Here is a 12,551-nt window from a genome sequence, read left to right on the forward strand (position 1 = left end):
ACTGGCTGCTTTCTGCTGACAAGTAGGGTTGCCGAGGTGATGAGTTTGGGACCGCACGGTTCCAGTGTCCAGTCGCTAGCTTCGTGGGCATTAAGAGGCAGTTATGCGCACACACACACACAAACGATATCTAAATGGCCAATAAACACATGAAAAGATGCTCAACATCACTAGTTATGAGCAAAAAGTAAATGAAAACGAGAATGAGACACCACCACACACAGAATGGCTAGAATTAGAAAGACTACCAATACCAAATGCTGCAGAGGATGTGGAGCAAGTGGAACCTTCATACGTTGCTGTAAATTGGAGTGTAAATCAGTACAGTCACTTTCGAAAGCTATCCGTTCTCTAAAAGGGTAAATGTACACTTAACCTATGATCCAGCAGTTCAGGTCTTAAATATCTATCCAAGAGAAAGGAAACCAGATGTCCAGAAAAGACTTGTACTACACAAGTGTTTATAGCAGCAGTATTTGTAATAGCGAAGGACAGGAAACGATCTAAATACCCATCAGCATAGGTGAGTGGATACAAACTGTGGCATACTTGTGCGATGGAATACTACTCAGCGATAAAAAGAAGAATGACTGGTACACACGACAGCATGAATGAATCTCAGAAGCATTATCCCGAGTGAAAGGAACCAGGTACAAGAGAGCACACACTGTATAATTCCACTTATATGAAATTCTGGAATAAGCAAAGCTAATTGATGGTGATAGAAGTCAGGACAATAGTTGCCTCTACTACTATCATGTTGCCTTTACTATGAGAGCAAGAGGTTGATGGAGAAGGGACATGAGGGAACTTTCTTGAAGGATTGAAATGTTCTGTGCCCTGACAGTGATGCAGATTAATTGAATGTATATATTGGCCAGAGCTGACTGAACTGTACACTTAAGGTTTGTGTACTTTACTACATGTGAATTATACCTCAACACAAAACACAGCAGACTGGAAACCAAAAGGGCAGTTATGTCCTGGGCTGCGATGACTTCCGGGTCCTGGATCAGAGATAGAGCTACAAGATTCTGAAGATGCCATGTACAATGGGTCCTCTTGATTGGGGTGGAGGGAGAAGCTCCCCAGGTGGGTCAGTTTGGTCATTGTGAAATGAGAAAAAAAAAATACATATATATTTATATTTGGTTTTGCTCCCAGTTCCTGGCACACACTTCCTAAAACCCTTGTAATTTCCTAAACGATAGGAAATTACATTAGGAGCATCTTTCATTCTAATATTTGGTCTCTGATCCCAGTTCCTGATGTGGAGCTCCGAAATCCCTTGGAATTTCCTGGCTGATAGGAGTGTCTTTTGTTCTAATGAAGCAATGCCTGGTGGGCTTCTGGATGGGGGCTGGTCACCAGAAAGACCAAGGCACGGTTAGAAGCTTGGAATTTTCAGCCCCACTCCTTACCTTCCGGGAAGGAGAGAGGGGCTGGAAATTGAGTTAATGGTTGACCATGCCTACATGATGAAGTAACCTCTATAAAAATCCCAAAATTATGGGGTTCAGAGAACTTCCACGTTGGTGAGCACATCTACATACCAGGAGGGTGATGCACCCCAACTCCAGGGGGACAGAGGCTCCTATGCTCAGGACCCTTCCAGATCTTGCCTTATGAACTTCTTCATCTGGCTGTTTACCTGTATCCTTTATCACATCCTTTACTATATGATAAACTGGTCAGTGTAGTGTTTCCCTGAGTTCTGTGAGCTATTCTGGGAAACAATCGAATCCAAGGTTTGGGGGGAGTCATGGGAACCTCCAATTGTAACCAAGTTGGACACAAGTTGTGGATGACCTGGGGCGCTGCTAGTGATTGGCATCTGAAGTGGGGGGCAGTCTTGTGGGACTGAGCCCTTAACCTGTGGTGTCTGCACTAATTCTGGTTAGTGTCAGAACTGAATTGAACTGTAGGACATCCAGCTGGTGTCACAGAGAACTGCTTGGTGTGGGAAACCACCCCCGCCACACATCTGGTATCAGAAGTGTTGTGAGCGTGGCAGTAGTGAGAGGGTAAAGCAGAAATGCACAGGAGGAGGGATGAGTTTCTCCTTACAATCATGTTCTGGGAATCATCTACAAAGTCTTAACCTAGAGCCCATTCCACTAGCCTTTTTTTTTTCTTTTCTTTTCTTTCTTTGCCACTAGCCTTAGTCAAAGAGCTTGTCAGTCCCTAATTCCCTGTATCAAGCCAGCCCATTTTTGCTTAAATATGACAGTAATAAACAATAAAATCTAAGTGGCTTACAACAACAAATATTGGTTTCTCACTCACACTGCATGTCCATGGGTCAGCCAAGAGCTATGATGTAACCTAAGATGATGGAGAAGCTATTATGGAAATATTCCTGCTTATTATTGACAGAAAGAAAAGAGAATAAGATGAAACACATATTGACTCTTGTAGCCTCTGCCAGGAAGGGACACTTATTATTTCTGCTGAGATTTCATTGGCCAAAGGAAATCACATGGCTACAGTTGAGTTCAAGAGAGCAGGAAACTACAACCTTCTTATGGGGAGGGAACTGTGATATAGTTCGTGAACAGTAATATAGCTTGCCGCAAAGGAAGTTAATTATCTCACATAGCAAGAATTGCGGAAGCAGAAACCGTATTCAACTGCAAGAGACATAAGCCAGAAACAACAGTGATGTAAGCAAGGTGATTTATTTCTCTCTCACATAACAGAACTCTGAAGCATGTAGTCCAAGGCTGGGGAAGGGGTCCCTTGATGTCATGAGAGACCAGGCTCCTACTGACTTACTGATCTGCCATCCTTAGAATGTGGCTGTAATCCTCAAGGTCACAAAATGGCTGCAGGAGCCTCAGCCATCATGCCACATTCCAGGGGAAAAAGCAAGAGCAAAAGAAAAAGGCAAGGTTAACCACTTGGCAACTACATTTCCCAGAGTCCTCCCCTTCCCCGTGTGCTTCTGGTTAGGGTGGGCCACGAAAGACATTCTAGTGGGAGGGTTGCTGGATGGATATTAGAGCAGCAGCCATTTTCTGGCTCACATTGGTTGTCACTTATTTGCCCACTCACCACTGATGAGTCAGCTCCTTTTAAAGAGACTTTTCAGGATCCCTTCCCAAAGACTTCTACTTACTTCTGATTGGCCACTGCTATCTGCAAAAAGAAACTGGGAAATGTAGTCTTTTGGCTGAGTCTGCAACACTCTGAATACCGCCAGGGAAAGTGATAGCCTGGAGGAATTTGTGGATATGGTGAGGAGGATGCTGAGCTTCTCCCAAGTCAAGGGATGGGAGCTCAAGCAATTTTAATTCAAATACAAGAAGAGAAGGTAATTCTTAAGACTGGAGTCTGCCGAGACCTCCAGGGGACAGCAACACTGGATCTCAGACTTGGAAAAGACACTCAGAAACCTCTCCACTAGTGCCCCAGGGCTCCCCAAAGGCTGTTATCTGCTGCCCAAACCCCTTCTAGCACGACACCTTTTTCTGCTGCGTAGTGTCTGAACTGAAGCCTCTTCCTCCACTCTTACATCAGGGGTGAGATTTCTTGCCAATAGCTAATGCAGTGGTTCTTCCCATGCAGCCAGGCTCCTGAGTACGATACTGACAAGGTTCTTGTTCTGGAAGAATTAAGGCCAAATCACAGTAACTGGAAGAAATCTGCTTTGCTCATATGAGGCTAGATTGTGCTTTTCTCGGGGCGTCGGGAGCGTCCTCCAAATGCTTACTTCAGGCAGGGGTGCTGCTTCTGAAGGGGCTGGTGAGTGAATGAACTCCGGCTCCTGCTGGTGGGAGATTAAACAGGATTTGAAACGCCCTCTGAGTGGCTTTGTGATGTGTCCACTTGGTGAGGTTAACCTACATTTCCCAGAGTCCTCCCCTTCCCCGTGTGCTTCCGGGTAGGGTGGGCCACGAGAGATGTTCTAGTGGGAGGGTTTCTGGGTGGAGATTAGAGCAACAGCCGTTTTGTGGCTCACACCAGTTGTCACTTATCTGCCCACTCGTCTCATTGGCGTCAGGCAACAACCGGGCCAGCAAATGCTCCAGCTTCCCCTGGATCCATCTTCAGCTTCTCCAACTCCTGGGCCAGGTGCGTGCTTAGCCCTGTGATCGGGACCCTCAACTCCACTGGACACCCGCACCATCAAGGTCAAAGGTGACAAGAATGACGGGGTTCACTTCCTACACTGTTGGTGGGAATGTACATGGGTGCAGCCTCTATGGAAAACAGTATGGAGGTTCCTCAAAAAACTAAAAATAGAGCTGCCGTATGATCCAGCCATCCCACTCCTGGGCATATACCTGAACAATACTATCATTTGAAAAGATACATGCACCCCAATGTTCAGAGCAGCACTATTTACAATAGCCAAGACATGGAAGCAGCCTAAATGCCCATCGACAGATGAATGGATAAACAAGATGTGGTATATATACAATGGAGTATTACTCAACCATAAAGAAAAATGAAATAATGCCATTTGCAGCAACATGGATGGACCTAGAGATTATCATACTAAGTGAAATAAGTCAGACAGAGAAAGACAGCATGTGATATCACTTATATGTGGAATCTAAAATAGGACTCAAATGAACTTATCTACAAAACAGAAATAGACTCACAGACATAGAGAACAGACTTGTGGTTGCCAAAGGGGAGGGGTTGGGGGAGGGAAGGTCGGGAGTTTGGGATTAGCAGATGCAAACTGTTATATATAGACTGGATAAACAACAAAGTCCTACTGTATAGCACGGGGAACTATAGTCAATATCCTGTGATAAACCATGATGGAAAAGAATATGAAAAAGAATATATATGTATTACCGAGTCACTTTGCTGTACAGCAGAAATTAACGCAACTTTGTAAATCAACTATACTTTAATAAAATAAATTAAAAAAAAATAAAGAATGATGGGGTTCAGTCCACCCTCGTGGCTTCCAGATTGTTCTTGCTCTCCCTGGCTTTACATCCGTCTGCCCTTCCTGACTTCTGGCCTGTGGATTTCAAGTTTCAGCATCAAGTACAGAGACAACAGCCTTACAGAGACAGCTTACCCAGCTCCCACAATGGGGAAAGGGCAAATGCCTGTAACACATCGTGTGTGTGTGTGTATCAGTGGTTCTGCTTTGCTGATATAGAATTGGGTCTAAGAGTGGGCAGACTCTTAGAAGAACAGACTCTTAAGGATGAGTTTTGGTTTTTTCTGGAATTGGTTCTCTGATCTAATCAGATTTGAAGTCATTAATGACCCTGTTTCCAGAGGTAAAGGGGACACTGAAAATCCATAGCATGAAGTGGCAGAACAGTTACTCAGATCGTGACCTGTAGCTTCCTGAATCAGTGCTATAGGAGGGAAGGTTCTGGGTGACCAAGCATTTACTTCCATGAAACATTTCAGTAAAACGAAGGAGCGTGCTGGATCGGTTGATTGTTTCTAACTGTGCTGGAAAACATGGGGGAAAGAAAATGATGAGCTCAGAGCTTCAAATTCCCAGTCAAGACCTGTATAAGAGACTCGAAAGCTTCTGTGACTACACTGAAACTTATTTCTCATGGTCACCGGGCCAAGAGTTCTGAAGACCAAGCTCAAAGTCCGATCCTGTGAGTGGCTGAATTACAACACAAACTGAACTTCCAACCTCATGGGGTCTTTTTTGTTAAAGTTAGGGCATTGATTGGGAAGGACTAGGATCCTGAAAATTGGGATTAGGATGTATGACGAGATTCTAATAAGGCTGGGTACCTCAAACCCCTGAATTTTGCCATCTTCTTGGCCCAAAGCAGCAGTCTGCACCCCTGCTATAGTGGCCTCAGTTTCCCTGCAAGGCACTGCTGATCCTCGTCAGAACCTACTCCCTTTTCTCGCTTCCAACACCTCTAACTAGACTCAAGTCTCAACAGAAACCAAAGGCTGAGGTACAAAACATGACCCATGGGCTTCCCTGGTGGCGCAGGGGTTGAGAGTCTGCCTGCCGATGCAGGGGACACGGGTTCGTGCCCCGGTCCGGGAAGATCCCACATGCCATGGAGCGGTTGGACCCGTGAGTCATGGCCGCTGGACCTGCGCGTCCGGAGCCTGTGCTCCGCAACGGAAGAGGCCACAACAGTTAGAGGCCCGCGTACTGCAAAAAAAAAAAAAAAAAAAAACATGACCCATGAGGAGGTGCGATGTAATACCAAAACAATTGCCAGTTTCTGTTTGCCAATTTATATCAAGAGAAAACTGGGGCATATGTATGGAAATGGGTCTTAAGAGTGATGAATCAAGGTGGAAGAATACAAAGTGGGTCAGGTCAAGTTTATTGACATTGGTCCACTAAACAGAGAGGTAGAGGGGCTAAGGAATGGCTCTGACGGTTTACTTGGTTATTTGACTGATGTATGTTCCCAAAGGTGGCCTATCCTGGGTGGAAATGTCAGAAGTTCCTTGGTAACCTGCCGAGCATGAGTCAGCAAACCTTTTCTGTAAAAGGCCAGATAGTACACATTTTAGGTTTCACAGGCCAGTGTCCGTTGTGACTATTCAATTCTCCCGTCATAGCCGGAAGGCAGCCAAAGACCATCTGTAAATGGAGGAGCGTGGCTGTGTTCCAATACAAGTTTATTTACGATCGCTGAAATCTGCAGTTCATATCATTTTTTTAAGTGGCACAGAATATTCTTCTTTTGATTTCAATTTCCATTAAAAATGTACAAACCCTTTTTAGCTTGTGGGTCATACCAAAACAGCCCTGAGGGCTAGAGTTGGCTGCTGGGCTGCAGTTTGCTGACCCCTCCTTCACCAGGAGGGTCAGGGGGAGGCAATTTTCACTGTAGCTGTCAGAAATAGATTCACGAGGGAGAGCCTGAGCATCCTGGAAGAGCTCTGTGATGGTGCTTCTCTGTAGGTCAGAAATTCTAGTGGAAATGGCTACGATTAATTGGGATCTCTAAATGCAATAGGCATGCAGAAACCCAGAGGTGGCAGGGATCCTGGTGGCACTCATATGCCAGAGATAAGATGGGCATAGTTACCATAGTGGATAGTGAAGCCAAAACAGTAACAAGCATAGTGTGACTCGCAGATCTTTAGCATTCACTAGTTTATCATGGCAGTAGATGGGAAGCCTACTGAAGTCTTGCTTGAACTGAATAAGTGAATGAGCTCTGGGTCTGGCGAATGGAAGCCTGACCAGAATGCTCAAAACAGAGAGTCATGGACCCTCAATCACTTCCATGCTTGAGCCCTTGATTAAAGGAGAGGCCAGGTTCCTTGAGGAAGGACCCTGTTACACTGCCAAAAAAGTATGCTGTTAATCTTCCTCCCAGACTTCTCCAAAGAGACTTGTGGCCATTCACCCCGTGATTGTGCAAAGGGGAAAGGGAAATAGTCAGACTTTCCAAAGATTACTGGACACAGCGTCTGAACTGACTCTAATTCCTGGAATTCCAAAACATCACTGAGGTTCACTAGTCAGAGTAGGGCTATGGAGGTCAGGTGATCAATGGAGTTTTGGGGAAGTTCTGTCTCACAAAAGGCCTAATCGGTCCCTGAATACACCTTCTGGATATTTCTTTTCTTTTTTTTTTTTTTTTTTTTTTTTTGTGGTACGCGGGCCTCTCACTGCCGCGGCCTCTCCCGTTGCGGAGTACAGGCTCCGGATGCACAGGCTCAGCGGCCATGGCTCACGGGCCCAGCCGCTCCGCAGCATGTGGGATCTTCCCAGACCGGGGCACGAACCCGTGTCCCCTGCATCGGCGGGCGGACTCTCAACCCCTGTGCCACCAGGGAAGCCCCTGGATATTTCTTCAATGCTGAAATGCATCATTGAAATAGACATCTTGAGCAACTAGAAGAATCCCAACATTGGTTCCCTGACCCATGGATGAGGGATTTTATCATAGGAAAAGGCAAGTAGGAGCCACTAGAACTCTCAATACCACATTGTTGGAGGGATTGCAGAGATTGGCGTCACCATCAAGGACTTGAAAGATGCAGGGGTAGTGATTCCTATTGCAACCCCGTTCAAATTGCCTATTTGGCCAGTGAAGAAGATAAATGGGTCATTGAAGAATGACAGTGACTCATCATAAACTTAATCAGGTGGTGACTCCAATTGCAGCTGCTGTTCCAAAGGGGGTTTTGTTGCTGGAGCCATTAACACATCTCCTGGGACCTGGTATGTAGTTATCGATCTGGAAAATGCTTTTTAATCTATATCTGTTAGTAAAGGACATCAGAAGAAGTTTCTTTTCAGCTGGCAAAGCCAGCAATACACCTTCCCTGTCCCCCCTCAGAGGTATATCAGTGCTTCAGCCCTGTGTCATCATATGGTCTGGATTAACCTTACCTTCCTTTTCCACAGGACCTCATGCTGCTCCCTTACGTGGATGATATTATGAGGATTGGATCTGATGAGGGAGAAGTAGCAACCCCGTTAGCCACATTTGTAAGACACTCGCATGCCAGAGGATGGGAAGCCAATCCCACTCACAAAAATTCAGGGGCCTGTCACCTCACTGAAAGTTCTTGGGGTCCAGTGATTTGAGGCATGTTGATGGGGAAGGAAGAGTCGCTGCACCCAGCCCCTCCTAACATTCAGAGAGAGGCACAGACCTGCGGAGCCCCTTTGGATTTTGGAAACAACACATACCTCGTGCGCTGTGATTCATTCACTGAGCGACCTGAAAAGCTGCCAGTTTTGAGCGGGATCCAGAACAAGAGAAAGTTCTGTCACAGATTCAGGCTGATACGGTGGTGCTTGATGTGTCAGTGGTAGATAGGGATGCCGTTGGAGACTACGGCAGCTCCCAGCTGGGGAATCACTGTGTAGACCTCCAGGATTTGGAAGAAAGTTATGTCATTCTTTGAAAATAATTACTCTGCTTTTGAGAAACAGTGTTTGGCTTTCTACTGGGCTTTGGTAGAGACTGAACACTTGACCACTGGCACCAAGATACCATGCAATCTGAGCTACCCATCATTAACTGTGTGTTGTCTGACCCAACAAGCCATAACATTGGGCACCCACAGCAGAACTCCGTGGAAGTGGTTTATGCAAGACTGGGCTCTAGCAGGTCCTGAAGCACACGTATGTGGAAGTTGCTCGGATGTCCAGATCCCTTATTCGTGATTCATTGTCTTCTGTCTCTCAGACAAGACCGATGGCTCATGGGGAGTTCCCTGTGACCAGCTGATTGAGGAAGAAAAAGCTCAGACCTGGTTTACATATAGTTCTGCAGGACACGCAGGTACCACCCACAACTGGACAGCCATATCACTATAGCCCCATTCTGGGACATCCCCGAAGGACTGGGGTAAAGGGAAATTTTCCCAGTGGACAGAAATTTGAGCAGTGCATCTGGTTGTCCATTTTGATTGGAAGGAGAGACGTCCAGAAACATGGCTGTACATCAATTCACATGTTGGGACTAATGGTTCTCGGCTAGATGGTCAGAGACTGCTACAGAGTCTGGTGAAGAGGTATGTGGATAGATCTCTACAGAGTGGGAAGATATTTGTGTCCCGTGTGAATGCTCAACGAAGAGTGACCTCAGAAAATAAAATTTTAGGAATAACCCACACTGTGGGTTACTTTAGGGTAACCCACTCTGTGGACACCAGTCAGCCACTTTCTCCAGTGACTCCTGTATTTGCCCAATAAGTTCATAAACAGTGTGGCCAAGGTGGCAGCGATGGAGGTTGTACACAGGCTCAGCAACAAGAACTTCCACTCGCCAAGGCTGATCTGGCTCCTGCCACTGATACGTGCCCCATCTGCCAGCAGCAGAGACCATCACTGAATCCCTGCTACGGCACCATTCATTTCTCAAGAGAATCAACCAGGTGGACCATGGCTGATTGATTACATTGAACTCCTTCCTTCATGGAAAGAGCAACATTTTTCTGTTTTTTTTTTTTTTTTTTTTTGGTAACAGGTTTATTGTAATATAATTCACTTGTCATACAATTCACATCTTTAAAGTATATAAGTCAAGAATTTTTAGTATAACACTACTATATATAAAATAGATAACCACCAAGGACCTACTGGATAGCACAGGGAACTATACTCAATATTTAATAATAACCTATAAGGGAAAAGAATCTGAAAAAGAATATGTGTATATATATATATGTGTGTGTCTATATATATGTACATAAATAAATAAATACATATATATATATCTGAATCACTGTGTTGTACACCTGAAACTAACATGACATTGGAAATCAACTATACTTCAATAAAATTTTTAAAAAAACCACAAAATAATAATTTTTAGTGTATTCACAGGTATGTACAACCACCACCACACTCAATTTTAGAGCATTTTCATCACCCCAAAAAGAAACTTCAGGAGCATTCTTGGAAGATGATGGAGTACGAAACAGCAGGAATGTCTGTCTCCCCGTCTAGACAACATTGTACTGGTAGGATCTGTCTGATGGAACTAATTTGGAACTCTGGCTCACAACTACCAGGGGAAGTCTTGGATGGTAAATTGCGGTTAATTTTAGGTAAAAGCATGACTTTGTTGCTCTATTTGGAGATTAAGTATGGTTTAAGGAGATGTGTATGTGCAAGTTGACAAGGGGAGTACTGTGGTGGCTTTGTAATGGTGGCTTTGTACTCACTTAGATTGAACTACATTTCCCCAAATTCCCTTTTTGGGATGCTTCCAATTATGTTGAGCTACAGGAGAGATTCTTCTTTTTCTTTCTAAAACTAATTTATTTTATTTATTTATTTTTGGCTGTGTTGGGTCTTCATTGTTGCATGTGGGCTTTCTCTAGTTGCGGCGAGCGGGGGCTACTCTTTGTTGTGGTGCACGGGCTTCTCATTGCGGTAGCTTCTCTTGTTGCGGAGCACGGGCTTCAGTAGTTGTGGCGCACGGGCTTAGTTGCTCCGCGGCATGTGGGATCTTCCCAGACCGGGGCTCCAACCCGTGTGCCCTGCATTGGCAGGCGGATTCTTAACCAAGAGAGATTCAGGGATGGGGGAAGTAGCAGCCATTTAGTAGCTCATAATGCTTTCTCTTTTCTGCTGGCTCACTTCATTAGTCCTGCCATTGCTCCACCTCCGCCCCCTCCCCCCACCAATCCTTCTTCAGCTTCTCCACTTCCTGGGCCAGGTGTGTTTAGCCCCATGGTGAAGCGCCCTGGCTCCTGCAGGACACCCACGCCACCAAGGTCGTCAGAGGCAACAAGAACTGACAGTCCAACCTCATGGAGTCCAGCTTGGGCTCTGTGTTCCAGCTTATTATTAACTCTCATCGATCTTACATCCATCTTCCCTTCCTGACTGCCTGCCCTGTGGACTTCAAGTTAGAACATCAGACTCAGAGACAGCACCCTGACAGAGACTGTTTCACCAGCTCCCCAGATTACATAAGATCAAATCCAGGGACAAGTCCCTTCATAGCTATTTACCTATCTATAGATATATCCTCGTGGTTCTGCTTCTCTGGTTGAATCCTGATATACTCACCAAATTCTTATTATTTCAGAACCAGAACCTGGAACTTGGGCATGACCCATTGGGAGTAGGAGAGCTGGCCAGAGGAGAGCTTCTATTAGCATCTGACGGAAGCCTTGATCCAAAAGGAAAAAAAAAAAAAAAGGAGGTTGAAGTCTCAGAAGTCTCACAGGGAAGAGAGGAGGAACACCAGATTCAAAGTCTGGAAAGAGGGGACTGTAGGAGGAAGATTGAGAAAAGAGGGAGCAAAAAAGAGAATCTTTCACTCCCGACACCTTCCTTTCCAAGAGGCAAGCCTGGGTGGCTCACTTTCCTTATATGGTTCAAGGAAGCAAGAAAGGTGGATAAATTCACACCCTGAGCCCTCCAAGCAGATATCTATTTGACTGTAGGGGATATCTTTTGCTTCCCCCTGCCCAGTAACCATTCTCTCCTCTTTGGGTAAGAGAACCCATATTTTCCTTTGGGGAACACTGGCCCACATGTTCAGCTCCTAGAGTTTGGGGTGTGACCCCCTTTCCTAGATCCAGGAATGGGCATATGCACCGTGCCTAATAAATTGTACCCCTGGCCACTGTCATTGTTTCTGCGATGGGTGCATTGTTAAGCTGGGCCAATGAGACAAGCTGGAACCTTTCCAGTTAAGCTGGAACCTTTGCTGTTATTTTGTCTCGGTTCCTCAGCTGATAGGATCTGATCCTGGAGTTGCTGGGGGCCTTTGTTTCCCTCAGCAGGGAGGAATCACCCTGAGAATGAGGTCAGCATAGAGGCAGATTGAGCAGGTAAAAGGGACAGAGACACACTTCTAATGTGGTCCTCTGAGCGCCTGGATCCAACTATGCCTGAAGTCAAACACATCTGGACTTTTTAGTGTACCAATAAGTTCCATCTCCCTTGTTGTTGTTTTTCTTTTGTTTAACTCTGTTTGAAAGTAGGGTTCTGATGTTTGTAGTAGAGTCCAAACTAATAAAGTGACCCCTCAGTAAAAGAACTTGTGTGTACCTGCCTCACATATAAGATGTTTGATTTGAGGGAAAAGTAGGGAGGCTGGAGATACCACCAACAATGGCAGCTAACTTTATCGAGCACTTATTATGTGCCAGGT

At 45.4% G+C, this 12,551-nt stretch overlaps 1 long non-coding RNA gene across 2 annotated transcripts; it reads left to right on the forward strand.

Moving 5' to 3' along the window:
• The first annotated feature begins 8,316 nt into the window (after positions 1-8,316).
• LOC141277201 (uncharacterized) lies at positions 8,317-12,089 on the forward strand. 2 transcript variants are annotated; one of them, XR_012328184.1, is made up of 3 exons: positions 8,317-9,450; positions 10,254-10,488; positions 11,478-12,089. It is a non-coding gene; the product is annotated as an uncharacterized lncRNA (long non-coding RNA). The 2 variants fall into 2 exon arrangements; XR_012328185.1 differs by having other exon boundaries at positions 10,265-10,488.
• The last annotated feature ends 462 nt before the right edge of the window (positions 12,090-12,551 follow it).

This window comes from Tursiops truncatus, chromosome 19, assembly GCF_011762595.2.
Source record: "Tursiops truncatus isolate mTurTru1 chromosome 19, mTurTru1.mat.Y, whole genome shotgun sequence".
Taxonomy (NCBI): domain Eukaryota; kingdom Metazoa; phylum Chordata; class Mammalia; order Artiodactyla; family Delphinidae; genus Tursiops; species Tursiops truncatus.